This window comes from Sciurus carolinensis, chromosome 5 (genome assembly GCF_902686445.1).
Source record: "Sciurus carolinensis chromosome 5, mSciCar1.2, whole genome shotgun sequence".
In the NCBI taxonomy this organism is placed as follows: Eukaryota; Metazoa; Chordata; class Mammalia; order Rodentia; family Sciuridae; genus Sciurus; species Sciurus carolinensis.
The window spans coordinates 117388660-117394126 of record NC_062217.1 but is presented as its reverse complement, the minus strand read 5'-3'; the positions used below and the strand labels follow the sequence as shown (position 1 = coordinate 117394126).

General features: G+C 38.2%; 1 non-coding gene across 1 annotated transcript; it reads right to left on the bottom strand.

Moving 5' to 3' along the window:
* Window positions 1-4862: 4862 nt before the first annotated feature.
* On the bottom strand, window positions 4863-4938 carry Trnam-cau (transfer RNA methionine (anticodon CAU)). Its single transcript has one exon. It is a non-coding gene; the product is annotated as a tRNA-Met (tRNA).
* Window positions 4939-5467: the final 529 nt, after the last annotated feature.

The following is a 5467-nucleotide window of genomic DNA, read 5'->3' as shown; positions in this document are numbered from 1 at the left end:
TTTTTTTATTTGATGATGAATTATTATTGGGCAAACCCCATTTCATGGCTTAGTGGGTCTTCTAGCACCCAGTTCATGATGGGCAGTTCAGACTGCTTGGTAACTTAGAGTCCATGGATAAGCATTCAATCTCTACTAAGGTCCAACATCAAACCAAAAGTTTTTTCTTAAACAAACAAACAAAAAAGTAGTTATCTTCAGAGAATGCGGGGCTCAGTTTCATAATCCTAAGGGACTAAAGTGTTATTCACTCCAATCAACATCTTTATTTGATCTGATAACACACATTGCACCTGTTGGGTTATATGGTCCAAGCGTAGAGCAGCTTCTATAACATTCTGGACCAGTGATAGAACTTCTCTTAATCTGGTGCCTTAAAAACTAGTAGTTTTGGGCTGGGGAGATAGCTCAGCTGGTAGAGTGCTTATCTCACAAGCACAGCCCCTGAGTTCGATCCCCAGTACCACAAAAAAAAAAAAAAAAAAAAAAAAAAAAAAAAAAAAAAAAAACTAGTAGTTTTTTTTTAGTTCATTTACTAAGTGAACTGGAGTAGCACATCTAAATGAGGAATATGTTTCCTCCAAATTCCAAATGGGTTCATTAGTCATTGTGCCTTCTCTTTGTAGAGGTAATCTGATGAACAACTTACGTTTCCTCTTATAAGGTATATATTGATTTGTCCCATGTCACTGGATCCCTAGAAATTTTACTTTCTAGGCTCCAGAATTCTAGTCAGACTCATCTCCCATCCTCTGACATGTAAATGTCTTACCACTAACTAAGGAGTAATTGCTACTTCTTCCTTAATAGTTCTGAACAGAATGTCCTTCAATACAATGGACTTGTGTAATACATTGGGGAAGAGAAAAGTGATCTTTGTCTGAAAACTAAACTATGACATAGGGGTAAAGAGTCAATATATTCCTGAGATAAGACATTAAGATAGCCTTGTTAGTTGAAAACAAAGTACTTCTGATGACATCTAACAGGCATATATATAGAGAGAGGTGTTTGCCAAATCAGTAGTTAAATACCAGGCACCAGAGCATGTGGTAATGTGCTCAAGCAATGAAACCCTGTCTGGCCTAGCACTTGAAATTGGAGTCAATATTTGCTTTTGCTTACCATAATCCAGTGTCAATCTCCAAGATGAGAAAATCTACCTTCTTCAAATGCCAAATAGAAGAGCTAAAGGTGGATGCGTCTGGAAATCACAATCCCTTCACCTTTCATGCCCTCGATAACTGGGATTAATAATCTCTAAAATCCCTCTAAGGATGTGGTTTTTTGTTTGTTTGTTTGTTTGTTTGCTTTACGACTTTTTCAGGCATTATAATGGTTTCCTCTTGTCCTTTCCCATCATAATATCCATTATTCCACAGGTCAGGAAACCAATATAGAAATTCTTCCAGCATTTCATTCTATATACACCAATTATGCATGATTGACCTTGAAGAATAACCATAGGATGTTGTTGAGGACCCATTGGGACCACTCTGGGATGAACTTCAACCTCTGTTGATCACCTGACCTTCTCAAGCCTCTACTCTGGTGCACCAGTTACATTTGACTTTCCTGGAATTGATGTCAGTTCAGAGCCAGTGTTTGGTAGGTCACAAAATGTCTAATTGCTTCCATTTCCCCAATGCATAGTAACACTGGTAAAAGGCTACTGCTCTCTTTGGGGAAGGCTGAAGGAAACAACAATGGTATATATTTTTAGTAGTATATTGGTGTCTCTCCTCCAGAGAATCTAACTTCCCTTTCATACAAGAGGGGTTCAGTATAAAATGGCTCAAGTTTGGAAACAGATTGAAGGGCTGTGACCCTGTGTTTGTGATTCAGGGTAGAATTCTTTCATCTGGACCAGTGCTTTTCTGCTTGTACAAATCAACTAAAAATTTAATACTGTTCTTATTTCACTTCAAGAAAAACCATAATAAATTAGCTAGTATCATAACTGGTTTTAAATCTCTCCTGAGGCTATTTTTATTGCTGCTTTGTATGGTAACCATGCCACTTTGCCTTTTGGGGCTGAAGTGCTGCTACCAGGCCCCTGCCACCATGGCATCCAGTTACTTCCAATTGCATTTAGGTTTCCCAGCTCAGAGTCTGTAGCTTCCACTCCTAAGTTGTTGTCTACAGACAAGAAGTAAATACAACTATTCAAGAATGTTAGGGCCTCCCTCAAAATGTATTTCTCACAATCTAAGTGAAAGTGAAACTGGAGTTGAAATGAAACTTGATTCTCTGCTTCCACTGGCTCGTGGGGGCGGTCTGCATAAACTACAGGTCACTATAGCTGAGAAGTGTTGCAACACTTAATGTCAGGCTATACCTCTGAGTATTGCAGCAGACCCTAGCAGTTCACTGACCAATTCTTCCTTCTGGATTTTTTTCTGGCAAATATGAAGAATAAAACTCATGGACAATGGAAGGAAAGAGTAAAGAAGTAGGATTTATTCAAGAACAGAAACAGAACTCTCACAGGGCAAGGTGCACACAATAGCAGGTTTCCCAGATTGTGTAGTCAAGGGGTTCATATAGCACTTGAGTGAATGTTATTGGTCCAAAATCATGCTAATCAGGATTTGGAAAAGTACTAACATTATTCATTCATAAATATGCTAATTAGGGTTTGGTAAATTACTAATGCTATGGGTTAACTCTTGAGGGCAAACTTCCATTCAGGTCTGTCCCACTTCCATTTTCTCACGACTGGCAATAAATCTCAGCTTCCCAGGAGGTTTTGGTCCATGGATCATGCATCCATCTGCACCAGGTCTGGCAGAGAGGAATAGGTGGGGGGGTGAGGAATGACTGGTTAGCTTTCCTGGCTTACATGGCAGTGACCTGCCATGCCTCAGGCCCATGCAGGCATGGTGGGCTCTGAGTTTGCAACCCATGGTCACTGCCTATCTCCTAACCCATCCAGTTTGCCCCTGGGCTGCTGCTTCTCTGTTGCTTGGCTACTCTGCTGCCTCATCCTAGCTGGGAGCAGTGTCCAGCTATGTGCTTTGGCTGCTGGGATCAAAAACTCTGTCTTGCATGGTACGGTGGTACATGTCTGTAATTCCATCAGCTTGGGAGACTGAGGCAGGAGGAGTCCAAGTTCAAAACCAGCATCAGCAATTTGGCAAGGCCCTAAGCAACTCAGTGGGATCCTGTCTCTAAATAACAAAGTACAAAAAGGGCTGAGGATGTGGCTTAATGGTTAAATGCCCCTGTTTTCAATCCCCAGTACAAAACAACAACAACAACAACAACAACAAAAAACTTCTGTCTTCAGGATCTTCCCCAAGTGGGTGAATGGGTGGATATATCTTAAATGACAAATATACTCCCTAACATTCCAGTCACCCCTGAACCTTTGAATCCCTTCCGCTGTAAACAAAAACAGATATGGAATTTTCAATTCATTTACCTAGGGCTACCTTCATTTACATGTTTCAGCCTACTAAACAATAAAATATCTTCTTCATGTACAACATAGAATTCACAAACTATGTTTACTGGATTCATAAGTTCAATCCTATTCAAATTTATGTTCCTTCCACTGTTAGTATATTCTTATTATCCTTTCTTACATATATTCCCCCATATTTCTCACTGTATAAATTAGAAGACTCAAGTAAGTTCTTTTGGAAAATAGTCTATTTCTTCATGGACAATACACTTTTCCTTACCGTTAGGTATCTGCTAGGACATAAATCTAGTTATAAGTCTAGACTTAAAAAGAAGTTGTGGGGATGGAGGAAACTGGTCACTGTCTTGCCAAACAACTACTTCAAGAGAAACCATTAGTTTCCTCAGGCAATGGGGAGCTAATTCCCTCAGATGAAGATGGAATGTATGCTTCTACTGTGGGTGACTCACCAGAATTTAATGATGCCATTCCTTCCCACATATCCCCAGTAAACTTTCCAGATTTATTTTCTTCCCATTCAATACTTTCACTTTAGCAGTAGACACCTTGTGAGACTGGAAATTCAATTTACATTGCAAATCAGTCATGAGTATGGGTATGGAGAGTTCTGGGTTTGGTTTTCAATAATCTCAGTCCTGTCTCCACAGGAAGATAAGGATCTCTTTCAGAACACACACAGAAGCTTCAGGTTGTATAGGCAATTCTGGAGATGAGAATTCTCTAAGTTTATCCTTTTATTTCCTCATTCTGCCCATAGACATTGAGTGATAAAAGAAAAAAGGTAGGCAAATAGCAAATTTAATGAGTTTATTTCAGCATTCAGTGATTCATGAATCTGGCAGCAATACACTCAAGGACCTTAGTACTCCACAGGAAGGAATAAGAGAAAACATTCATTATATATTCACAAAGCAAGACAAAACATACTTCTTTGGTTAGAGTGGAAAGTTCCTAGTTAGAAGCTGGTTGGCAATTTCTGATTCCTTAAGCTTGAGTTTTGATTTACTGTTTAGTTTGTGCTTTGTTTTGCTTATGTGGGATTCCAAATTTTGATCTATGGCAGCCCAATGGCCTCTCAATGAAACCAATAAAAAATAATTTTTAATAGAAATGACCACCATCCATCCCATTATACTTATTAGTTTGAAAGTATCATATACATGGTCACTGGGGTCATTGCTTCTTCTATGTATTTAATTAGGGTTATCCATTGTTGGTATTTTCCATATGTATCAGGACACATCATACCATGGAATATCAGTGCTCTCTTTTTTATTGAAAATAAAGTTATTCATGACTCTATATCTAATTATATTACATAGTCAATTCCAGAAACTCCTGAAGTTATTCAGAAAATTCATCCTTAAGAATATAGAACCAGCATTGGTGCTGAAATCTGTGTTAGGTTTTTCTCTTTTTTTTTTTTTTTTTTTTTTTTTGCAGTGCTGGGGATCGAACCCAGGGCTTTGTGCTTATGAGGCAAACACTCTACCAACTGAGCTATCTCCCCAGCCCTGTGTTAGGATTTTCTAGAGAAAAAAGTGCAATAGAATGTGAATACAGATTTATTGTAGGGATTTGGGTCCTGTGATCATGAAGGTTGGCAAGTCTGAAATCTGCTGTGTGAACCAGTAGATGGAGATCCAAGAGAGCCAATGGGGCAGATTAAGTCCGAAGGCAGTCTGCTGGAAAATTCCTTCTTATTCTGGAAAGTAGATGTTTTTTATTAAGAATTTCAGATGATTGGAGAAGGCTGACCCAAATTTGGAGGGGAAACCTCTTTATTGAAAGCTTATTTATTTATGTATTACTGTTGCCCAAAAATGCTCAAAAAAGTTGACACATAAAAATAATCATCATAACTTCTATGTTTTGAAAGTTGTAAAAAGTCTCATGACTTAATAAATAAGCTAATTTCTATTCGATTCTCAAAGTTGTTTCTCTCCCATTTCTAAGGTTTGTCTTTTCAGCTCATATAATTGCCTTTCTTACTTTAAATTAAAATTATTTTGCTTAAGAACATATTTAATAACAGAATAT